The sequence below is a fragment of the Macaca fascicularis genome, chromosome 4, assembly GCF_037993035.2.
Source record: "Macaca fascicularis isolate 582-1 chromosome 4, T2T-MFA8v1.1".
Classification (NCBI taxonomy): domain Eukaryota; kingdom Metazoa; phylum Chordata; class Mammalia; order Primates; family Cercopithecidae; genus Macaca; species Macaca fascicularis.
In genome coordinates, this window is record NC_088378.1 from 144343278 (window position 1) to 144369487 (window position 26210).

At 42.0% G+C, this 26210-nt stretch overlaps 3 non-coding genes across 3 annotated transcripts; all 3 read left to right on the plus strand.

Annotated features, from left to right (window-relative positions):
* The first annotated feature begins 1499 nt into the window (after window positions 1-1499).
* On the plus strand, window positions 1500-1571 carry TRNAA-AGC (transfer RNA alanine (anticodon AGC)). The gene has a single exon. It is a non-coding gene; the product is annotated as a tRNA-Ala (tRNA).
* A 14766-nt stretch (window positions 1572-16337) lies between these two features.
* On the plus strand, window positions 16338-16410 carry TRNAF-GAA (transfer RNA phenylalanine (anticodon GAA)). The gene has a single exon. It is a non-coding gene; the product is annotated as a tRNA-Phe (tRNA).
* A 5766-nt stretch (window positions 16411-22176) lies between these two features.
* On the plus strand, window positions 22177-22248 carry TRNAA-UGC (transfer RNA alanine (anticodon UGC)). Its single transcript has one exon. It is a non-coding gene; the product is annotated as a tRNA-Ala (tRNA).
* Window positions 22249-26210: the final 3962 nt, after the last annotated feature.

Consider the following 26210-nt stretch of genomic DNA (forward strand, 5'->3'; position numbering starts at 1 on the left):
GTTGACTTTCAAATATCCAGCTTTTTTGTATCTTTATTAGTTCTACTTTGTTTCTAACTCATTCTCTGAATTTGTCCTTATAACCCTTCCTTCCTCATGCTTTTGTTTTATTTTGTTGTTCATTTAATAGCATCTTGAGCTGTGTTTGATTCATTTGTTGTTTTTCGTTGTTATCGATATAGGTATGTGAGGGAATAGATTTCCTTCTGATAAATACTTCAGCTCTATCTCACAGATTCTATGTCACATTTGCACTTTTGTCCTTTTCAAAAAAATTGTGTAATTAAAATTTGTATTTCCTTCTTGACTCGAGTTGTATTATAGCATGCTTTAACATTTTCAGATAGAAGGGACTTTTATTTTTTATTTTATCAATTTCTAGTTTTATTGCATGATGGTCAGAGAATGATGTTTGTGTAACTAATATGCTTTGGAACTTACGGAGGTTTTCTTCTGTGGTCCATTTTCATGTATGTTTCACAGGTACTACAAAAGAATGTGGTGCGGAGACAGAGGTATACTGGACCCAAACACTCTCACCACACTCTTCCCCGTTCCTTGATTATTTCCGGTAGTGCCCCTGAATCCACAGTTTTATGAAAAAACACACTTTATTCTTCTTGTATGCGACCCATTGCAAACTTTTTTATTTTTTTAATAAAGTATTCAAGTGTGATTGACGTCCCTTTAATATCAGTTGGGCTGATAATAGGATTAGATAATTCTATTATTCATCACATCCCCTTATCTTGTCTGTCTGCCCATTTAAGTTACTCTCCAAATATTGGCTGAGACCCTGTGGGTTCGTTGGGCTGGGAGGCAGAAATCCAGAGCTCAGAGAATGAGGTTAGTGAGCCAGACCCGGCACACGGAGGGCATGATGAATCGTTCATGCTGGTGTTGAATGTATACCGCCCTCGTATCTTTTTCTGCCGAATCGGGACCGGACCAGGAGCAGATTCTGCCCGAAAGGGAGCGCGATCTGGCGCGCGCTCCTCTTCCTAGCGCCCAAGTCCGCGCCTCGCTGGGCTTAGCACTCCGGCCGCCGGCGGGACGGACGCTCGGGTCCAAAGCAGTGGCTGCACCGACACGAACCTGTCTGCTTTTGTCCACCTGTCTTCCCTCGCCATCTGCATCTAATATGGTCTCTAAATGCTTCGCTTTGTACTTTGTGACTTTCTCGCAGCCCTTTAAAGCAGCGGAGAAAGAAAGGAGACAGTCAAAACTCAGGAGAAAATTTCATCCCTGGTTCTTCTAGTGGTGGCCGGGAAGTGACTCCGGACTGACGAGCAGAAAAATCCCAGGACCATCAATAGAGGCCTTCGGTGTAGAATGCGGTTTGCTCAGCTATCAGCAAACAGGGACACAAAACCTAAATTTAAGATATAAGAAATAGCTAAATAAAGTAGACTTTGGCTTGTTACAACTAATTGTTCTGAAACGTAGCAAAATGGTCAGATTCTGTCTTGAATATATTCTCGAGAGAGTAGTTTCGATAAGGGGGTGTAGCTCAGTGGTAGAGCGCGTGCTTAGCATGCACGAGGCCCCGGGTTCAATCCCCGGCACCTCCAGTTGTTTTTGTGTTTAAATTCTTTTCCATTGCTTTACTTTCTTTTCCTTGTTAAACAGAAACCAAACGTATTTTACAAAGGTTTCGCCATTAATATTAGTGCTGTTCCATTTCTACTCGTCAGCCTTGACACGACTCACGGGGGCTGCCCAAGCAAAAGGTGGAAAAGATGGAGCTGGAAGACAAAGACGGCTCCCGATTCCAAAACTTCAATGGCGTCGCCAAATTGACGAGCTCATTAACCTTTGGGGTATTATTACTTTGCAGTATTATTATTTAAAAAGCAGGAAATAAAAGATAAATGTAGAAATATTTAATAAAAGTAAAACGTAAGCTCTCAGACAATTTCCTTTCTTTTCTGGTCCTTAAATAGCCATGATCCATTGCAGGCTGAGCACTGAGAAACGCAGAGCCTTCCAAACTGGGAAATTGAGAAAGTTATTTTCATCAGGGAATGTAGAGGCGTCACACTTCTGCCGAAATAGCTCCATTGGGAAGCATGCTCTGTTGAAGATCTCAAAGTTTACGCATTGATTTCCAGTTTTATTCTGTCTTTACTCTTGCCGGATAATTTGACTTCCCTTAGATGAGGTTACAGAAGTAATTTTACCTAAGACAGGGGCGCCCTCTATCGTAAAGGTATTTTTCAGACTCTTGGTCCACACAAGAGCTTGTTGGAAGAGCGAAATCTCAGCTTCACCTCAGACGTATTGAACCAGAAGCAGCAGTTTAACAGGATTCACAAGAGATTCTTTTGCATATTTAAGAAGCATTATGACGTGCTTTGACGTGGAGTAAGGGTGTATGGTATAAATACACGGCTGTATTTTTTTCCCCAATTTTCTACTCTAACATAGAAAACATAATTGCAAAATAATCTGTTTCTATTGCTGCATCATTTTTGTGTTCTTATCATTGACTCTGTTCCCTCTCTCTCTGGTAATATTGTATTTATTAATATTTTTTTGAATCACTATTCATGATTGAATATTATGTAACGTTTTCATTTTCTTTTTTCTTTCTTTCTTTTTTTTTTTTTTTTTTTTGAGACAGAGTCTCGCTCTGTCGTCCAGGTTGGAGTGCCGTGGCGCGCTCTCGGCTCACTGCAACCTCCGCCTCCCCGGTTCAAGCGATTCTCCTGCCTCAGCATTCCCGAGTAACTGGGACAACAGGCGCGCGCCACAGCGCCCGGCTAATTTTTTATATTTTTAGTAGGGACGGGGGTTTCACCATATTGGCCAGGTTGGTCTCGAACTCCTGACCTCATGATCTGCTTGTCTCACAAAGTGCTGGGATTACAGGCATGAGCCACCACGCCCGGCCTTCATTATTTTTTTAATAAAAATTTCTCGGCCGGGCGCGGTGGCTTAAGCCTGTAATCCCAGCACTTTGGGAGGCCGAGACGGGTGGATCACGAGGTCAGGAGATCGAGACCATCCTGGCTAACACGGTGAAACCCCGTCTCTACTAAAAAATACAAAAAACTAGCCGGGCGAGGTGGCGGGCGTCTGTAGTCTCAGCTACTCGGGAGGCTGAGGCAGGAGAATGGCGTGAACCCGGGAGGCGGAGCTTGCAATGAGCTGAGATCCGGCCACTGCATTCCAGCCTGGGCGACAGAGTGAGACTCCGTCTCAAAAAAAATAAAATAAAATAAAAATTTCTCAAGTTTTGCAATAAAGGCTGTGGTAACTTTTAATGTAAACTGGGAAGTTTGTATCTTTGCTCTGAAACATTTTAAATAGGATAAGATTTTGTAATCATTCCAGAATACACAGCCCTATCCTGATCAACTACCACCAAATCTTCAGGAGCTTTTGTATTAACTCCATTTTGTATTCTAAGCCCTGTGATAGATTTTAAAGATCCAAAACCCTTGCTAATCCTAATGAACGTGTGAGCTGAAGGATATCGCAAGAATTGGGAAATCCTGGGTTTCCGATATAATGTCAGGCCACCTCTCTCCCTGTTAAGTGATTAGGAAATTTTCAGTGGAGAAAATAAGTTCCAAAAGTCATTCTTTCTCAGGTTTCAGTTTACTTCTTTAAAGAAAGATTCAGAGCTAGTACTGAGGAGCCACACTTTCTTGATGTGGGAAATAGATCATTTTCTGTTCTGTTGACATTTTTTCTCTCTCTTCTCTTGTTTTCAAAGTACAGCTCCACAATGTCTCTTTGCCACTTATACCCACTGTGGAAGGAGAAAATTATTCACAGGCTTCAGTCATGGGAATCAATTTGCAAAGGAATATAGTAAAAGTGTGAGGAAGAATATAATGAATTATTACCATTGCTTTATGCTAGGGCTCAGGCCCAAATGGAAATATTTTTTTATGCTCCCCACAATAGACTTTAAGGAAGTCCACCTCTGTAATTTAAGGTAGAAATGGATAGGATGCAAAAACCAAGAGTTTAATATAAGAAAGCTATAGGAAATATAGGATGGAGATTTCAAAAACATTTTGGGACAACGAAAACAAATGACATATGACAGACAGAAATACTTCTTTGAGAGCAAACAGTGCCTATCTTTGGCCTGGGACAATAGTGAATCATTTTAAGGTACATTATAGATGAATTTTGGAAATTCAACTATATTTTATTTTGGGGTTGTATACTTCAATGAGATCATATTTTAAAAAATTTTTCTACAGGGAGAAATTAAGAACCTCTTTCAAAAATCAGCTGGGCATTGTGGCGGCCACCTGTAATCGCTGCTACTTAGGAGTCTGAGGCAGGAGAATTGCTTGAACCCGGGAGGCAGAGGTTGCAGTGAGCCAAGATCGTGCCACTGCACTCCAGCCTGGGTGACACAATGAGACTCCATCTCAAAAAAAAAAAAAAATTAAGGACTTCTGAGAGGAATGAGGACGTGGCCATGTGTGAGACCCTGGGTAAATGTGTGGGAAGCGGCAGGTGGGCAGGACCATTGGTTGCACAGTGATATGGAAGCAGACACTATTCATTAGACCATGTAGTCAATCTGACTTAAAAGGTTGAGTTTTATTCTTTTCAAATACATATTTAATTGAAGAAAATATTATTTAACCCTTTACTGTCTAGTTCAGGAATTCTTTTTTAATATTCAATCAAGGTGGGAGACTTACAACAGTGTAATCAAACCTCCCTCTCCCTGTCAACAAATCAAGATGTAAATACCAAAGAATATAGAGTGTGAATTCAATTTCTAGATTATCATATAAAAGTTCCTTACGTGAAAACTATTACTCCACCCTTTTGATCTGTCATCTTTAGGAAAACAATACTCAACCAGTTATAATCTTCTCTGTGGTTCTAGATGCACTAGAGATGTCCTTCGCATGTCTGCAGGCTCCCCGAACAGAGTAATTAGGTATGAATGAGTTCTATCTCCTGAGATAAGTGGTTGGTTCATCAGAAAAATCTCATATATTTGGAACTCATCCTATGTCTCCCCATGCATAGATATTTCTGAATGCTTACAGAAACTTAATAAACAATTCTCACAGTGTTCTCTGTACCTTGGGGCAAACAGAGCAAAAAAAAAAAAAAAAAAAAAAAAAAAAAAGAAAGAAAGAAAGAAAGAAAAAGAAACACCTCCTTGTGAGGAACTTCAGGTAATCTAACTGGTATCTTGGTTTCTTCAGGTGCAAGTCAGAGAAAAATCACATGATGACTCTGGAAACTTTCACATCATCAAACAGCCTAGATAATTTTCCTCACATCGTCCCAGCACTTTCACGTACACACACACGCACACACACACACACCCCAAAGCTTGTAGAGTTTTTTGGGTGACACATCTCTAATACCCAATTTCAGTGAAATCTGCCATTTATGTTTCCTCTTACCTATTCCAACTGAGAGAAATTCTGCCAAACCATAAGGTGGTCTCAACTTCGAAAGGGGCTCAGTGATATACTTACCAATATAGGTAAAGTCATATACATGGAGGATGACAATGAAGATGAATGAGAAAAGATAATACCTACTGGGAAACTGGCAGGAAATGAGACTTTCTGGGTCTTTTGTGAAAGTTTCAAGTCCATGGCGATAACCAGTGTGAATTCCAGGGTTGAAGATTATCTAGGAAGAAGTTCATTTTTTTGCTTTTCACAACTATCAGTAAATAAGTTCCTGATCTTCATATCTCAAAGGACACTTTGAGTTCTCATTGTACTCACACTTTATTGGTGCCTTCTACTCACTCCCACCTCCACGTATTCAGGTCAGAGCACTGGGCTGAGTTCACTGTGTTTCATCAATGGGCAGGATCCTAAGGAAGAATATGGTAAGTTCAACACGTTCCCAAACAAACTCGCCTCCTCCTCCTAATATCTTATTCATTCCTTCAAAGAACAATAAGCCTCTCTATTCTGCTTTTTTTCCTCCTGTTTGTTGAGGCTTTCTTTTACGGATTCCCCACTTTCTGGCTTGCTCTATAGATCCAATAAGTCTTCGAATCCTGTGTCTAGCTACCTATGAACGTGCTTTCAAAATTTCAAAGTTTTTCTCCATCCTTGAAACTACTATTTACTTCATGTCTTGAACATTATTCTGGACTACTCCATGAACCTCCTCAGGTGCCTTCATGCTGTAATACAGTCAAGAACCCCTTGGCAATGAATAACAAGTTGCATGTGGTTTTATTCTCACCTGGGGTTTTCTCATCAAAGTTTTGCTCTTACCATTCCTGAGGAGCAAACGGCAATAGCAGAAGTGTTTTATTCAGGAAAAAGCTGGTCAGTTTTCTAATGCAAGTTTCCAGTATTTTGTGTTCCATTTCAAACTTTATTTGCCAAAATTTCAATATCCCCCACAGCTGGGGGTCTTCTAACTTAAAATGGTCACAAATCCTGCTTCTACACCCAACACTTAGTGCTAAAACAATGAACCCAGGAATGGTGACCCACAGAATAGAGTGAGATATTCCTTTATTTTTCATTTTATTTAATTTTTTACATCTTTAGATTGGAGAAATACCTTTTTAGGGTTTTTTTTGTTTCTGTTTGTTTGTTTGTTTTTTGAGACAGAGTCTCACTCTGTCCCCCGGGCTGGAGTGCAGTGGCACCATCTCAGCTCACTGCAGCCTCCACCTCCCAGGTTCAAGAGATTCTCCTGCCTCAACCTCTGAGCAGCTGGGATTACAGGTGTGTGCCATCATGCCTGGCTAATTTTTGTGTTTTAAGTAGAGACAGGGTTTCACCATGTTGGCTCGGCTGGCCTCGAACTTCTGTTCTTAAATGATCTGCCCCCCTCCGCCTTCCAAACTGCTGCGATTACAAGCATGAGCTACTGTGCCTGGCTACCTTTTAAATTTTAAAATTATTTTTTATTTCCATATTTTTATTGTTTTCATATACTGCAATAGTACTTGGAGGACCACACAAATATCTCTTGGCATGAGGAGATGTAGTTCAGCAATAGTACGTGTGCCTTACATATAGGAGGCTTCAGGTTCAGTTCCTGAGCACCTCCAACGGTCAGTTTCCAAGTTCTTAATACCACTCCTCAGTACAATGCACACTCAGGTGTCTTACTCTCTTTTCGTTGCCTGTCACATGAGAAGTAAACACGTGACTCAAGACGTTAATTTCTTTTTTTTTCTTGAGTATTTTTAAATTTTATTTTATACTTTAAGTTCTAAGGTACATGTGTATAATGTGCAGGTTTGTTACATATGTATACATGTGCCATGTTGGTGTGCTGCACCCATTAACTCCTCATTTACATTAGGTATTTCTCCTAATACTATCCTATCCCCCTCCTCCCACGCTGCAACAGGCCCCGATGTGTAACGCTCCCCATCCTATGTCCAAATGTTCTGATTGTTCAATTTCCCACCTATGAGTGAGAACATGTGGTGTTTGGTTTTCTGTCCTTGTTATAGTTCGTTCAGAATGATGGGTTTCCACCTTCATCCTTGTCCCTACAAAGGACATGAACTTATCCTTTTTTATGGCTGCATAGTATTCCATGGCGTATATGTGCTACATTTTCTTAATTCAGTCTATCATTGATGGACTTTTGGGTTGGTTCCAAGTCTTTGCTATTGTGAATAGTGCCACGATAAACATACATGTGTGTGTGTCTTTATAGTAGTATGATTTATAATCCTTTGGGTATACACCCAGTAACGGGATGGCTGGGTCAAATGGTATTTCTAGTTCTAGATCATTCAGGAATCATCACACTGTCTTCCACAAAGGTTGAACTAGTTTAGAGTCCCACCAACAGTGTAAAAGTGTTCCTATTTCTCCACATCCTCTCCAGCACTGTTGTTTCCTGACTTTTTAATGATTGCCATTCTAACTGGTGTGAGATGGTATCTCATTGTGGTTTTGATTTGCATTTCTCTGATGGCCAGTGATGATGACCATTTTTTCATGTGTCTGTTGGCTGCATATATGTCTTCTTTTGAGAAGAGTTTGTTCATATCCTTTGCCCACTTTTTCATGGGGTTGTTTGATTTTTTTCTTGTAAATTTGTTTAAGTTCTTTGTAGATTCTAGATATTAGCCCTTTGTCAGATGGGTATATTGCAAAAGTTTTCTCCCATTCTGTAGGTTGCCTGTTCACTCTGATGGTGGTTTCTTTTGCTGTGCAGGAGCTCTTTAGTTTAATTGGATCCCATTTGTCTATTTTGCCTTTTGTTGCCATTGCTTTTGGTGTTTTATACGTGAAGTCCTTGCCCATGCCTATGCCCTGAATGGTATTGCCTAGGTTTTCTTCTAGGGTTTTCATGGTTTTAGGTCTAATATTTAAGTCTTTAATCCATCTTGAATTAATTTTTGTATAAAGTGTAAAGAATGGATCCAGTTTCAACTTTCTACATATGGCTAGCCAGTTTTCCCAGCACCATTTATTAAATAGGGAATCTTCTCCCCATTTCTTGTTTTTGTCAGGTTTGTCAAAGATCAGATGTTTGTAGATGTGTGGTATTATTTCTGAGGGCTCTGTTCTGTTCCATTGGTCTATATATCTATTTTGGTACCAGTACCATGCTGTTTTGGTTACTGTAGCCTTGTAGTGTAGTTTGAAGTCAGGTAGCATGATGCCTCCAGCTTTGTTCTTTTTTCTTAGGATTGTCTTGGCAATGCAGGCTCTTTTCTGGTTCCATATGAACTTTAAAGTAGTTTTTCTCCAATTCTGTGAAGAAAGTCATTGGTAGCTTGATGGGGATGGCATTGAATCTATAAATTACCTTGGGCAGTATGGCCCTTTTCACAATATTGATTCTTCCTATCTATGAGCATGGAATGTTCTTCCATTTGTTTGTGTCCTCTTTTATTTTATTGAGCAGTGGTTTCTACCTCCTTGAAGAGGTCTTTCACATGCCGTGTAAGTTGGATTGCTAGGTATTTTGTTCTCTTTGTAGCAATTGTGAATGGGAGTTCATTCATGATTTGGCTCTCTGTTTGTCTGTTTTTGATGTATAGGAATACTTGTGATTTTTGCTCATTGATTTGGTATCCTGAGACTTTGCTGAAGTTGCTTATCAGCTTAAGGAGCTTGTGGACTGAGACGATGGGATTTTCTAAGTATACAATCATGTTATCTGCAAACAGGGACAATTTGACTTCCTCTTTTCCTAAATGAATACCCTTGATTTCTTTCTCCTGCCTGATTGCCCTGACCAGAACTTCCAACACTATGTTGAATAGGAGTGGTGAGAGAGGGCATCCCTGTTTTGTGCCAGTTTTCAAAGGGAATGCTTCCAGTTTTTGCCCATTCAGTATGATATTGGCTGTGGGTTTGTAATAAATAACTCTTATTATTTTGAGATGTGCCCCATCAATACCTAGTTTATTGAGAGTTTTTAGCATGAAAGGCTGTTGAATTTTGCCAAGATGGTAATTTCAATGTTATGTTATTTAGACTTCATGAGCCTCAAAACCACTCAAGGCAGTTGGCAGAGTAGAATAAACTTGTCGTTGATCAGTTTCCTATGGCTGCTGTAACAAATTAGCCCAAATTAGGTGGCTTATAACAACAGAAATTTATTTATTTATTTATTTGAGACAGTGTCTCGCTCTGTGGCCCAGGTTGGAGTGCAGTGGCGCGATCTGGGCTCACTGCAAGCTCCGCCTCCAGGGTTCACGCCATTCTCCTGCCTCAGCCTCCCAAGTAGCTGGGACTACAGGCGCCCACCGCCACGCCCAGCTAATTTTTTGCATTTTTAGTAGAGACGGGGTTTCACCCTGTTAGCCAGGATGGTCTCGATCTCCTGACCTCGTGATCCACCCGCCTTGGCCTCCCAAAGTGCTGGGATTACAGGCATGAGCCACCGTGCCCAGCCAAAAATTTATTATTTCACACTTCTGGAAGCCAAAAGTCTGATATGAATACAGTAATGTGCTACAGGTTGACATTTTAGTAAACCACAGACCGCATATCCTATGGTGGTCTTATAAGATTACAAAGGAGCTGGCCAGGCACAGTGGCTTACACCTGTAATCCCAACACTTTGAGACACTGAGAAGGGCAGATCACCTGAGGTTGGGGATTTGAGACCAGCCTGACCAACATGGTGAAATCCCCATCTCTACTAAAAATAAAAAATTAGTCGGGGATGGTGGCGCACACCTGTAATCCCAGCTACTTGGGAGGCTGAGGCAGGAGAATCACTTGAACCAAGTAGGCCGAGTTTGCAGTGAGACGAGATCCCATCATTGGAGTTCAGCCTGGGCAACAAGAGCAAAACTCTGTCTCAAAACAAAACAAAACAAAACAAACCACCTGCTAAATTCTAATATAAATTGGGGAATTTGTGTCTTTGTCTCATCCTAGCAACGTTTAAAATGGAATGGGAGCCATCTGAGAAGCACATGTTGTCCAAATCTTGACATTTCAGAACACTATCTTGCCTCTTCCTTACCTCAACAACCAAACAAGCAGCAACAGTGGAATGTATATGTGTGTGTGTGTATGAGTGTGTGTATGTGTGTGTGTATATGTGTGTATATATATTTATCTATATATGACAAAAGTTATTTGTCTAAACTATTTAATAATGATTTTCAGACATTATATCTTTTTATTCCTAAATACTTCAATGTGTATTTCTTAAGAATGAGGTCAATTTCTTACCACAGCACAATTATCAAATTTAGTGAACTTAACATAGATAAAATAGTATTATCTAATATACAGTCTATATAAATTTAAATCATATCAATGAAATCTTTTATAGAAATTTTTCTCCCAAACTAGATGCCATTTCAGAATCACATATGAATCTAGTTGTCTTGACTTTTCAGTCTCCTTCACTTTGGAACAGATTCTTAATCTTCTTGTCTTTCACGACATGAATATGTTTTTTAAGAGCGTATGCCTGTGGTTTTGTGGAATGTTTCTTAATTTGTGTAGCCATGGTTAGATTCAGGTTATGGAAATGTCACAGAAATCATGTTACCCTCTATCACACCAAGAGGCATGTGATGTCAGTTTTTCTCATTATTATTTACTATTATTATTACTATTATTGAGATGGAATTTCATTCTTCTTGCCCAGGCTGGAGTACAATGGTGCGATCTTGGCTCACCGCAACCTCCGCCTCCCAGGTTCAAGCGATTCTCCTGCCTCAGCCTCCTGAGTAGCTGGGATTACAGGCATGCGCCACCACGCCCGACTAATTTTGTATTTTTAGTAGAGATGGGGTTTCTCCATGTTGGTCAGGCTGGTCTCGAACTCCCAGCCTCAGGTGATCCCCCGCAACTTGGCCTCCCAAAGTGCTGGAATTACAGGTGTAAGCCACCATGCCCGGCCCAAATGAGGATTTTCTAATTTTATCCTTACTTCCACATTTACCACTTGGCATACAACTGTAAGGAAAATCTTCCCATCTTCCATATTTATTCGTTTAAGTTCCCAAGATTGATAATCACTTATTGTCATCATTAATGCTCAAAATGTGTCAGATTTGGCCATTGAGATCCCTTTCAAGCTGGCTTCTGTGTCCTTTTAATCATACCCATCAATTCTGAGCACCTACATTCTGGCACAGCAAGATATCTTAGGTTCATCTTGTAGTTTCCCTGGCACAGTCCTGGAGTCAGTGTAGTTGACACTAATAGCTACTTTCTATTAGTATGGCTGGTTCCTTTTAGTAGGGAATGGTATTTGAAAATCAATATATAGAATTATCTTTGCTCATTGCATCTGAGGTATCATTTCTTCTAGTCCCAGTTAGCAGAGAGATCTGTGGAGACATTTTACAATTAAGTGTATAACTTCATACTGATGCTTCTAATTCCCATCATCACCAATAGGACTATTCTTTACCATCCTCCTTTCCCACGGTGAGAACCTGGTTCCAACAACACACAGGTGCACACACTCTCATTTTCCCAATCCTAAAATTCACACAAAATATCAGAATTACTGTTGCCTTAGCATTACAGAAAATATTCCTGATACATAGAGTTTAAGATTTGCTTGCTGTTCTTTTTCTTTTTACAATGAGAACAATGTGTAAACCATTTTCTTAGGTCAATTCTTTCCTGAATTTTCAATGTGGTTATGTTATACTTTTGAAATGCAGTTAATTTGCTCTATTTGGAAATAGATTTGCTGATCCCAAATCAGAAACAGTGCTTTTCTTTTTACTGTTAAGGTACCTTTTCATGGTGTAACCGTGCCTAAGAGAGGGGGCACTCAGATATAGGGAAATCAAAAACAGTGGAATTGGAAACACATGGTAATTGTCTTTATGACATAGAGCACATACTCAGATAATGGTGGTCACCAGTGTTCCAAATACACAAGAGTTATGAGGGGGTATAGCTCAGTGGTAGAGTGTGTACTTATCATGCACAAGGTCTTGGGCTCATTCCCCAGTACCTCCAGAGGTCCATTTCCTTCCTGGTGGCACTGTAAGAAGAGCTCCATGACCTTCCCTAGCTGTCCAAAATTTCCTGCCTTGTCAAGATATCTGGGTTGACCTCTACATCTCTCTCTCATACAGAGAGGTAATTCTTGTTCATTCACTTAAGGTTATTTGCTGCTTATAATTATCCACCTATTCTTTCTAAGCAGTCCCAGCAGTCACTAAGGTGAACCACGCACTATGGAAGCAAGTACTATTCCTGGCCATCCAGCCAATTTCTAGCTGTAAATGAAATAATCAGAAACCACAGAACCGTGTGGCTTAAGTCCTTTTGTGTGTGTGGTGTTTGTTTGGTTGGTTTTTTTGAGACAGAATTTCGCTCTTGTTGCCCAGGCTGGAGTACAATAGTGCAATCTTGGCTCACCACAACCTCTGCCTCCTGGATTCAAGTGATTCTCCTGCCTCAGCATCCTGAGTAGCTGGGATTACAAGCATGCACCACCATGCCCGGCTAATTTTATATTTTTAGTAGAGGTGGAGGTTTCTCCCTCTTGGTCAGGCTAGTCTCGAACTCCCAACCTCAGGTGATCCATCCACCTTAGCCTCCCCAAGTGCTGGGATTACAGGCGTGTGCTACCATGCCTGACCTTGCGTTTCTTCTTCTAAACAAGGTTGCAGAAGCCCTACAAGCTTTCACTAAACGATTTCACTGCCAGTGGCTGAGGACCTGATATGCTGGTGGTCACTATTTCCATTAGAAACCCACAAACTCTAAAACTTAATGTAAACTATTTAACTACAAGCATACAATAAATGGCAAACATAATGACAAATGACAAAAAGACCACAGTCACTTCAGCTGACATTTGTTAGGGGGAACATACTTCTCTGGGTCCTCTAAGGAAGTTTCTGCCCTGAGATGCAAGCACTCTGAACTCCAGGGACCAAGACCAGTATAGGGTAAAGCTCATTTCTTTGTTTTCCATAAATAAAAATAATGAATGAACTTTTATTCTCCCAATCCCAATGGATCCTTTTCTGCTGGCTGCACTTATTCTCCAGGAATAACCTCTTTCTAAGCTACTGAACAACCCACACCTCCAGATTAGAGCTCTTTGCACAGTTTCTGATGCTGGTATCACAGGGCTAAGCAGAAATCCACGAGGGGATACTCTGCAAGCATCTCAATACTATCTCGTTGAAAGGAATTCTCCTTATATTTTCAGCTCTATTTCATTTGAACAAAAGATAAAAAATTAAGTTACTAAACACCCGGAAGGCAGAAAAGCGATCTCTCTCTCTGCATCTGTAGAAGCCAAGTAAGTGAGTGGGCATCCGTATGCATCCTTTCTTTTATTCACTTTCTAAACGCTGTAATGGTCCACCACCTACCAGGTGGTCACAAGCCATCGCTAAAGTCAATTTTGAGGTCAACCCACTCGACTTGTGAGGGATTCACCTATATTACCTCTGCACCTATAATAGGACTAAGAAGACGGTGGCTGCACACGTAGTTAACACCTGTTGTACCGCGACTTTGCCTTTCCGTAGCCGCTGTGCGAATCTGCAGAGTCCTTTTGAGCCAAGAGGTGGACGTGAGGAGTAAAGAAGCTCATTTCAAACGCCAGGAGGAGTTTCTTCAGGGTGAAATTGACTTTCTATTGGCTTCATTCTAAAGGAAATATGTGGAGCAAGCAAACGGGAACTTTCTTTCTCATCTTTTGCATTTCAAGCAAAGCCTAATAAAATTAGACGTTTCCACTGTCGTGCTCAGTCTCGAAGCTGTCGGCGGATCCCGCTTCTAACTCTCAACACAGGCACGCAGGAAATCGGGAAATCCCTGCAGCTCCCTCAGAAGCTACAGTACCAGCGGTTCCAGAACCACAAACAAAAAAACGCAACATCACGTACTCCCCCAAAAAGCCCAGACTATCTATCGAGCGACGGAAAGAGCGGCGAGGCGCTCGCGAAGCCGTGGCAGTCTGGACAAAACGAACTAGGTCTCCTTCCTGGTCAAGCCTACTTCCCTAGGGACAAAAAGGAACCTCTCTTCCCTCATATCCAGAGGAAGCGACCGAGAGATGCATGCTTAGGCTCACTCTACCATCCCGTCCATCCAAGTCCTAATAATCTTGAGGATGCTTTTCCTTGCCCTCTGCCCCTCTCCCTTTTTGTGTTTCTTTCTCCACTTCACCGCACCCCGTCTCTTCCCTCTCTCCACCAGCTGGCACTCGGCTCCTCTCCACCTTCCCTCCCGTTTACTTCTGAATGAACTTTTCACAATAGTATAGTGCACTCCTAGAACCATTTACACACATTTTAAGCACTGTGTTGAGATTTATATATGTAGCCACTGTTTTAATTTCCACATCACTTTCCACTTTTTTCCCCTTCTCCATATGCTCAACTTCAAACATTTCTGCAGCATAGGCTGAGGCTGCGCCCAGCTAGGGAGAGACGTCAGGCGGCGGGGATAAACCTAGAGGAATGTTGTCTCCTGTCTGGGGAGACTCAGGCCTTACAAGAGGGAGAGGAGGAAAAAAAAGCCTGTAAGAGAATCTAAATTTTTTAACAGAAAGCCTGGACTCTCTCGGAATAGGAGACCGAGTTTGAAAACTGTCCAGACATAGGGACGGTTTTATTAAAATTCAATTTGCAAGTCGTTGTTGGCTGTAGTTATTTCCTCATTCCAGAGAGGATTGTTTCAGAAATTCGGTAAACTCTGAAATTGTTTCTAAATTATTTAACAAGAGGAGTCCAATGTTCTCACACTTTTGAAGTTATATAAGAATTTCTAGGCTGAGGTGGGAGAACTGATTGAGCCGGGAGGACAAAGTTGCAATGAGAGGAGATTGCCACTGCACTCCAGCCTGGCAGAGTGAGATTGTCTCTCTCTTTCTTTCTCTCTCTCTCTCTCTCTTTCTCTCTCTCTCTCGCTGGAATCTTCTCTCTCTATATATATGTATTTTTGTATTATATAATATTTATATCATAATATATTTTTATTTTTAATTTTAAATTTATATATTTATATGTATTATATATATTGCGTTGTCACACTAAAATAAACATATGCTTGCTGTTTCCACTCCCTGGGTCTCCGTACCACCTAAGGTGGATGTGTTAGCACTAGACTGGTAAAAGGACGAAAACAGAGAAAAAGAATTGGCTGGCTCAGGATTTCTTCAGTTGCAAGCTATAAACCTACTACCACGTTAACGTGTCCAATAATCTTCTGTTCCTTTTTGGCGTGTCATTGAAGAACAAGACAGAAAACAAAACAAAAAAGAGCCAAAAGAAGAGAAAAGGAAAAGTCTAGATAATTTCATTTTAGTTTTAGATAATTTCCCTTAGTTTTCTGAGCAGTGTTTCCATGGTGACCAAGCATGGGAGCATCTTCCTGATCTGACCTATTCCTCGCTTTTCCTTTTCTTCTTTTTTCTTTTTCTTTTTCTTTTTTTTGTTTAGAGACGGAGTCTCACTGTCGCCCAGGCTGGAGTGCAGTGGTGCGATCTCAGCTCACTGCAATCTCGAACTCCCTGGTTCAAGTGATTCTCCTGCCTCAGCCTCCGAAGTAGCTGGTACTATAGGCGTGCGCCACCACTTCTGGCTAATTTTTATATTTTTTGTAGGTGGCGTGTGTTTCACCACGTTGGCCAGGCTGGTCTTGAACTCCTGACCTCAAGTGATCCACCCACCACAGCCTCCCAAAGTGGAGAGATTACAGGCGTGAGTCACCGTGCCTGGTCGTCTCGCCTTTTCTTTCCCGTCTTTTGCGGGGGAAAATTGGATCCTATTTTCGGACATAAATTGCAGCAGAACTTGTATTTTTGGATTGTTGGGAAGGTGAGTGAATGACGGGTGATACTGAAGACAACAGAATTAGGCATTGGAAGATACACTGACCTTACAAATGGCAGTTTTTATATTTTGAAGAAATGGCTAATGAAACAAACCTAGGGTAGCCGAAATAGCTCAGTTGGGAGAGCATTAGACTGAAGATCTAAAGGTCCCTGGTTCAATCCCGGGTTTCGGCAGATGTCTTTTGGTTTTTGCATAGTTGTCTTTCCCTTATACAACACTTGCACACCAATTCCAGAGGTCTATATATAACTCCAATTTTTTTGCTGTTTTTTGAAAATTCCATAAAGGTAATGTACATATATATGTATGTATATTTGTATCACTCTCTCCACTGAAATCTTCCATGAAGTGTTAACTGATGGCATGTAAATCATTTAAAATCTTAAATCTAGAAAGTTACTAATTTTAAAATCTAAGAAATTCCAATATGCTATAGACTGTGGCAATTACAATTCATTTCTGATTTGATGTTATTTATATGTGTTGGGTGGGGGTGTTTTAAATCACAAGAAATGTGAAGAAACCTGTAAAAGAAGAACTATGTGGTGGTGGTGGTATATTCAAGAAACATTTTGCAATTAGAAACCCCTCGGTTTGTATCTTGAGTCACCTCCATAGCTCTGCAGTTAAACTGCTGGAAAAATAACTTTTGTTTTGTTTTGTTTTGTTTTTTTGAGGCAGGGTCTCACTCTGTCACCCATACTGGAGTGCAGTGGTATGATCACAGCTCACTGCAGCCTCAGCCTCCCTGGACTCAAGCGATCCTCCCATGTCAGGCAGGATCTGAGACTACAGAAATTCAACAACAAGCCTGGCTTTCTCTGTCTCTCTTTTGTACTTTTTTTGGTAGAAACTGGGCTTCACTATGTTCCCCCGGCTGTTGTTGAAATCCTGGGCTCAAGCAAACTGCCCGTTTCTGCCTCCCAACATGCTGGGATTACAGGTGGGAACCACCGCACCAGACCTAATTACAGGAATATTTTAAGTTTCTTACTGACAGGACATTTCTTCAGCCTGGAACCCTTGTCTAGAATTTCCAAATCTTGTTATTTCTTTGTTGGTATGCAGGAAAGAATAAAAATAAATATTTCTTTTCTTTTTTTTTTTTTTTGGAGACGGAGTCTTACTATGTCACTCAGGCTAGAGTGCAGTGGAACGATCTCAGCTCACTGCAACGTCCACCTCCCCCGCACAAGCAATTCTCCTGCCTCAGCCTCCCAAGCAGCTGGGATTACAGGCATCCACCACCATGCCCGACTAATTTTTGTATTTTTAGTAGAGACGGGATTTCACCACGTTGGCCAGGCTGGTCTCCTGACCTCGTGATCCGCCTGCCTCGGCCTCCCAAAGTGCTGGAATTATAGGTGTGAGCCACTGTGTCTGGTCAAAAATAAGTATTTCTAAATTAATTATTCTGTCAAACATTCATGAGGGGCCCTAGAATACTGGAAATGAAAGCAAATGGGCAGGAAAGTCAAGACTCAGGTGCATGTGCCCCATTTTCCTTTTCTCACTTCAACTCCTCTCTTGAAATTCTGTGTTGGGATAATGGGCCTTTTTTTTTTTTTTTTTTTTTTTTTTTTTTTTTTTTTTTTGACGGAGTCTCGCTCTGTCGCCCAGGCTGGAGTGCAGTGGCGCGATCTCGGCTCACTGCAAGCTCCGCCTCCCGGGTTCACGCCATTCTCCTGCCTCAGCCTCCCGAGTAGCTGGGACTACAGGCGCCCACAACCGCGCCCGGCTAATTTTTTGTATTTTTAGTAGAGACGGGGTTTCTCCGTGGTCTCGATCTCCTTACCTTGTGATCCGCCCGCCTCGGCCTCCCAAAGTGCTGGGATTACAGGCGTGAGCCACCGCGCCCGGCCCAATGGGCCTTTTTTATCCTGGGTTTTTGTTTTTGTTTTTTTTTATTTGAATATCTTTTTTTCTTTCAAATTGGTGTTTCATTTTCAGTGTTATTTTCCTCTTACTCCTGCATACTGTGTGAGGAGACAATAATCTACAGTACTTCAACATCAGAACTGCAGCAAATTGTGAAAGGAAAATTGGTACCAAATGAGAAGCAACCTCAGGGTGGGGACACTGACTGTACAGGAACTAGGAATCAGATACTTTATCCTTTAAGTCACTGACGCTTTCTCAACTCAGAAGCTTGTGTTTTATTTCAGTAAGAAATATTTGATAGGCTGGGCGTGGTGGCTCACTCCTGCAATCCCAGCACTTTGGGAGGCCAAGGCAGGTAGATCACCTGAGATCAGAAGTTTAAGACCAGCCTAGCCAACATAGTGATACCCTGTCATTACTAAAAATACAAAATAATAATAATAATAACAAATTAGCCGGGCGTGGTGGTGGATGCCTGTAATCCCAACTACTCAGGAGGCTGAAGCAGGAGAATCCCTTGAACCCGGGAGGCAGAGGTTGCAGTGAGCCTAGATCACACCATTGCACTCCACCCTAGGCAACAAGAGCAAGACTCTGTCATTTAAAAAAAAAAAAAAAAAGGAAATATTTGATTACAAAAATGACAGCATTAAATGTTTTCTTGCCTAGCACAGTAATGATTCCTTTACATTTTGTTGAAATCGAAGGCCTAGGGTAATTCTAAGCATGATTTGTCTCTCATTCAATACCTTAAAAATGAGGCTAATAATGATTATGTAAAATGGGATGTTGTAAAGGTGTAAGGAGATCATGCATAGAAATGCATTTAGTCAAGTCCACTCGTGGTGTGAAACCTAATTACTGGCAGGCCATGTTCCATGTCCTTTGGCTCTGGGATTCTCCCAGAACAGCACCTAAATAGATAACATTGTCTCTAGACAATGCTGTCCAATCAAAAGATTATACAAGTCTTCTACTTTAGCTTCTTGGATAAACAGAATTTTTTAAAAACATAATACAAATCTTAAATGAGAACCACTTCTGTAGTTTTAAATTTTCTAGTAGTCACATTTAAAAAATAAACAGGCAATACTTATTTTATATGATTTTTTAATAATTTCAACTTTTAGCCAGGCAAAATGGGTCATACCTGTAATTCCAGCGCTTTGGGAGGCCGAGGTGGGCAGATCACCTGAGGTCAGGGGTTCGAGACCAGCCTGACCAACATGGTGAAACCCTGTCTCTACTAAAAATACAAAAATTAGCTGGGTGTGGTGGCGCGCGCTTGTAATTTTAGCTACTTGGGAGTCTGAGATAGGAGAATCACTTGAAACCTGGAGGAGGAGTTTGCAGTGAGCCCAGATAGTGCCACTGCACTCTAGCCTGAGACAGAGCAAGACTCTGTCTCAAAATAATAATAACATTAATAATAATAATTTCAAGTTTTATTTTAGATTCAGGGGGTACATGTCCAGGTTTTTTACATGGGTATATTGCATGATGCTGGGGTTGGGGTGGGATTAATCCCATCACCCAGGTAGTCAGCATAGTATCCAATAGTTAGCTTTTCAAGTCTTTCCCCTTCTTGCCTCCTCCTCTAGTAGTCCCCAGTGTCTATTGTTTCCATCTTTTATGTCCAGTTTTACTAATATATGTAAATCACCTTGCATGTCCAAAATATTGTTTTAACAAGTAATCAATCTTAAAATTATCAGTGAGATATTTTATGTTTAAAAAATGATACTACATCTGGCCAGGTGCGGCAGCTCCTGCCTGTAATCGCAGCACTTTGGGAGGCCGAGAAGGGCAGATGACGTGGTCAGGAGTTTGAGACGAGCCTGGCCAGCACGGTGAAACCCTATCTCTAATTAAACTAAAAAAAAAAAAAAAAAAAAAAATTAGCTGGGCATGGTGGCACATGCCTGTAGTCCCAGCTACTCAGGAGGCTGAGGCAGGAGAATGGCTCGAACCCGGCAGGCAGAGGTTGCAGTGAGCCAAGATTGTCCCACTGCGCTCCAGTCTGGGTGACAAAGCGAGACTCCACGAAAAAAAAGAAAATTACATCTTTGAAATCTGGTACATATTTCTCACTTTCAACACATCTTAAGTTGGACTGGGCAGTTTTCAGTACTCAATACCCATTGTGGCTAACGATAACCATATTGGACTGTGCAGATTTAAACATATACTTTACATATTTTTAGGTTTTCAAAATTGAGTATGTATGACAGAGTATGTATGTCTTCAAAATTAAATGTTTAATTTCTCAGAAGAATGCTGTGTTAAATGAGCTCATCCTACAGATTATATGCAAAAAACATGTTGTTGGTAGATAGCCTGAAAATAGCTACAGATACTTAATTATTTAAAATTCTCGCATTTTTATCAGGCAACCTTCTTATTATGAATTCCCAAGAATCCAATAGACGGCCAAGTTTCTCTTGGTGTAACACAACATAAAGATGAAGGAGTTTCTGCAAACTGTGCTAATATTGCTTTTACAGCATCAAAGAGCCAAGATAATCCTTCCCATCATTTACATGCACACACAGACAGAGTTAGGCAGGCAAACACACATGAATACACATCAATTTTGTATATAACAATTTTCTAGTTTCTCCTTCAGTGAAATCTATCACTCAGTGTTTCCTATTTTTGTTCTAGAAATCCCATCAGCCAACTGAAAAGCCAAGTCTGCCACACAACTTGCAATCTGCCAGTTGTTAAAGGCATCAATGTTATTTTATTAACATTGGCAAAGGCTCGTATGTGGGCAAACCAGAATGAGAAAGAGTTAATAGTCACTAGAAATTTGGTGCTGAGAAATGGGTTTTCTTCTCATCTTCTTATATAGTTCAAAGGACACACAATAAGTCCCAAGATTCAAGAACTTCTTAGAAACAAACTTGTTTGTTGACTACAAATATCACGAATAGGTTTCTAATTTCCATATCTCAAAGTACACTTTTTAGTCTTTATCCATCCTCCATGTAATGTGTCTACTACTACTAACGCTTACAAATCCCAGGCTGGAGACCGAGTTAATTGCCTGAATTCTCTATGTAACATCCTCACAAACGTGCCCCACAGATACTTTAAATTTAGTATGAGCCAAACTCATCTCCATCTTCCAATCTTTCTCCCATTCCTAAAAGCTGTTAAAACCTCTCCCCCTTTCTGCACCTGCTTGTGTTTGGCAATACTATGTTTTTTTAAACCATTCTTCAATCCTCCTGTTTGTATTTATCTTCGGTCTTATTCTCATAATTCAACCCTTCTCTCCATCCCCATAGCTGTTTTTCATTCACGCCTTATTAATCCCCTCCCCTCCCCTCCCCTCCCCTCCCCTCCCCTCCCCTCCCCTCCTCTCTTCTCCTGCCCTGCCCTGCCCCGCCCCGCCCCGCCCCGCCCCGCCTCGCCTCGCCCCGCCTCGCCTTCTCTCTCTGTTGCCCAGGCTGGAGGGCAGTGGCGCAATCATAGCTCGCTACAACCACCAACTCCTGAGCTCAAGCCATCCTCCCGCCTCAGCCTCTGGAGTACCTGTGAGTACAGGCATAAGACGCCACACCAGCTAGGGACCCTTATGAAAACATGCTAAGTGCATCGCTCTCAGGTTTTCTTCTGATTGTGGCTTTCCTCCACCAAATCTTACCTTTAATATTCCTATTGAGCAAACAACAATTATGAACCGTTTTAGGCAGGAAAAGGCTGAATTTCAATAGCTTCGTGTGGTATCTGGAAGAAATCAAAAGAAACGAAAACCAGAACTTGATTCTTTCCAACCATAATAGTAGGAGACCTGAAGAACTCAATGTCTTGAAGCCACAATGGAAACTTCCTGTAGTTATTACCTGACACTTTTCTAATCTTTTGTTTTTCATTTCAAGTCCTACATAGTATTCTAAAGAATCTGTATCCCCCATTAGTACCAAGTATCTCCTGCTCAGAACGGCTCTCCACACTCCATAATACTGACCACTACTACCAGCATGCTCACGGAGAGTCTCAGGAAATGAAAGTTACCTCCTGGAAATTATTACAAACAGCCCTTTAAGCAAGGGGGTGTAGCTCAGTGGTAGAGCGCATGCTTTGCATGTATGAGGCCTCGGGTTCGATCCCCGACACCTCCAAGTGATGGTTTTGCTCTGGCAGTTCTCAAGCAGCAAATTTCTGCCTTCTCACATTTTTCTATCCTATTTCTGCACAAATAGACAGTAAAAATGTAGCTCAATGCGCAGCCTCGAACTATCTCCACTGGCTATGCCGTGAGCCTCGACATCACCTAAGGCGATTGCGACAGCAGAAGGAAGACAAACAAGAAATGAGGGGGAAACAAGAACAGAATCGCAACAGGGTCTCTGGAAACCAAACAAAAGCGTGCACATTCACAGGCGGCTCGCGTTCGCTCCCATTTTGTACTATGATTAAAGAGACGCCAAGACAAAGGAGAAGAAGGAAGAAAAGCGCTCTGCAGGCATCAATTTTTTTTTTTAAAGTTATTTTTGTTTTCTGGGTTAAAGAACAGAGCGAAAGCCTCTGTCCACTGATTTCTCCACCAGTCTCTCCTTGTCGACCTGAGCAGAGAGCGCAGCCACCAGTGTGATCCGGTACTGAGACAAGGACTGCTGTGGCTCTCCAGCCGCTTGAGATTGGAGTGGCAGGACGCTGGACAACCGAACGAAGACTGTAGGGGAATTAGAGGCCTTCAACGTGCGAGGAGCAGAAACCAATACGGATCAACATTCCGTACTGATATTCCATAAGACTAATTTGTATTCCTGTATTTCCTCAGTAGCTCCGTTTTTCTCGTTACAGTAAAATATTGCCCGGGAACTTCTGGTAACAGCAAACGGAGGCCCCATATAAAAAACTAGGAAAAGATTTTCTGTCACAATGGAAAATACATGCAGACTAAAAGGTAAGTAGATCGCAGGTGTGTTCGGCACTTGCTGCCGTGGGAAAAACCAGACAAACATTTCATGTTCTTTCTCGATCCATCAGATTACATCTGCTTTGTTTGGAGAGGGAACTCCCAAGAAATCCTATACACTCATGATAACTTTTAGGGTTTCCGGTGATGTATGATTTCAAAACTGCTGTTCTCTCTGCACGTATTTCCTGTTGAATTAACGTGTCTTTGAGAGGCAAGAGAGTATGACGTTTGTTCCTAGTCCATCAGCCTATCAGGCTGGCATGATAGATACACTCTATGAGGCTGGCTGACATGACCTTACTTGCTTCTTTTGTCCAATGAAAATATCTATAACCGGCATCCAGGAGGGATACCGTCTGGTGAAACCTGCTTAGCTGAGGACTGGCCATGTGTGTGCCTCCAGACCAATCATATGTTTGTTTTGAGATACATTTTTTGGAGGAAGGTAATACACACATGCCATGTATTTTCTTTTTGTTTCATACTTTTTCTTCTTTAATTTCCTGATATCCATTGGTTTTCTCCAGGCAAACGGTGGCATGTTAGCCACAGTGGACACTGCACAGGAGAGCAAGGGGTGGGGGATTTGAGTGCTGCAAGCAGAATAATAAATTTCAGGCCAACCTTAGGTCTGTTGAATCAGAACTGCTGAGTAAGGGGCTCAGCCTCCTGTGTTTGAATAAGCCCTCAAGCGACTCTGATGCTAAAGTTTGCGAAGCAATGCTCTAGAAGTTTCGGAAGGTCCCAGGGTCAGGTACCTGCTGAGGAGGAAGAGTTGGTCCTGGGGTTCCCTACCTATTCTCAATCAAAAACTCAAACCTAGGAAAGCCAGTGAGTATTGTATTCATCTTATGTCAGGGCTGGGGTTTCATTTGCCATTTCTTTGACCTTTTGAATATTTTAGGTAACTTTTCAGGTCACACACAACAGACTGATTTTCCTCTGGAAGAACTCACAGGAATTCTCTTGAACCAAGAGACTCTTTTGAGCTGAAATACCTGGTGCTTTCTCAAGCTATTTGGGCCCTTCAATTTGAAACCCAAGCTTGGACGATTCTAAGCCCTATGACAGAGAGTAATCATTTTCTCTCCACCTTCAGGGTGGGGACTAACCCTCAGGGTTGGGAGTACTGCTGTCTCTGCAGCCCCCACCAATTCTACCAGTGTTCTGGTTGTTAAAATCCAGTGTATGCATGAAATGTAATAAAAGTATCTTCGCAACAGTAAGTAGAGAGTTCCTTGTTGTGAGTAGACCATTCCTCTTCCTCCTTGGAAAAAATTTTCTATCCACTTTCTACATTTTCACGTTTGTCTCTTCCTCTACACACACACCTCAGCTGCTGCTTTATTTCCACTTGTCTCATGTAAGGATCCTCTTTTATGTGGTAACCTTGGCTTTTCCCACTGTTCATGCTTCCACGAGTTGGATGTAAGTAATATAGGAGCACACTGCAAAAGTGTAGGTGATATTGTCCAGAAAGGAACCCGAATTTCAGAGGCTTGCTGATGTAGAAGAAAGCCAAGATATTAGACTCATAGAGCTTCCCTCTGCTGGGTAGGTTGAAATCTGGACACCCTGAATTCCATAAAAACAAGGTAGTACTTCTTCTGAAAACCCTCTTAAGTTTAAAATATACTGGGACTGCCCTACCTTTCTTGTTTTCCATGACTTGTATTCCAAGCTTGACAAGCTAAAACAAAAACAAAAGCAAAGAACACTCTTCCTACCTATAACAAAGGGGCTTAAACAGGAGGGTTTCTCTTCCTGGTTCAACACTCTTCCCTCGCGAACAGTAGGGATTGGAAATAGGCGGCTTCTCTGTCGTTTCCTCGGAAGCCACCAATACCACCCACCAAAACTCAAGAGTACCCGTGATCCCCAGTGTCCGAGTCAGTAAAGGAGTTGCGAGGCATTCTCAATGCCGCGACTGCCTTAAGCAAAACGAGAGAGATCTTGCGGGAAAGTGTTTTCAGTTCACTTCTACAGGGAATGAGCCCTCTCGCTTATCGCCGACACCGAGGAAATGCAGCGGAGATGGGCTTCCGGGCTGCACTCCGCCTACCGGCCCATCCAGATCCTCTGGCAGCCTCGGGCGCTCGCCCACTTCGCTTCTCCTCCGCCTTTGCCGCCGCCGCCGTAGGTTGCGCATCCCACCGCGTCCCTGCTTCCCTCTCGAGCTCGTTTCGCAGGCGGTACTCGTTCTCTCCATCCGTCGTTTCTTGACTGTCAGAACTGGAGCAATAGCGTCCGCAAAACGAAATCCATGCTGGGTTTCGAGACCACGGTGCTGGCCCAGGCTCTGGCGAGGGTAAGGACTGGCAGCGACCCACGCTCCTGGGTCTTCATTTCTAATAGCTGGGAATTCCACTTTCTTTTTTTTCTTTTCTTTTTTTTTTTTTTGAGACGGAGTCTCGCTCTGTCGCCCAGGCTGGAGTGCAGTGGCCAGATCTCAGCTCACTGCAAGCTCCGCCTCCCGGGTTCACGCCATTCTCCTGCCTCAGCCTCTCGAGTAGTTGGGACTACAGGCGCCCGCCACCGCGCCCGGCTAGTTTTTTGTATTTTTTAGTAGAGACGGGGTTTCACCGTGTTAGCCAGGATGGTCTCGATCTCCTGACCTCGTAATCCGCCCGTCTCGGCCTCCCAAAGTGCTGGGATTACAGGCGTGAGCCACCGCGCCCGGCCGGGAATCCACTTTCTCATCTCCTCGCCTTCACCTAAATCCCCGGAGGCGGTACTGACCCTTCTGTTTTAGTATCCACCTACGTTAACTCTTGATAGAAGAGTGCAGCCCTTGAAGGAAGAGGGAAAAGAAATTTGAGAAGGGATAATTAAAAAAAAGCTTTTTGTGTGAAATTATTTCAAACCTACAGAAAAGTTGCAAAACTAATACAAAGAACTACCATACACACGTTACTCAGATTTAGCAATTCCCGATATTTTGCCACAATGATTCTCCTCTCTTTACGCCTAAATACATACACACACTATTATTTTTCTCATGGACTTTATTTTTATTTATTTATTGAGACAGGTCTTGCCCTCTTGTCCAGGCTGGAGCGCAGTGGTGCGATCTCGGCTCACTGCAACCTCTGCCTCCGGGTTCAAGCGATTCTCCTATCTCTGCTTCCCAAGTAGCTGGGATTAGAGGCATGCACCACC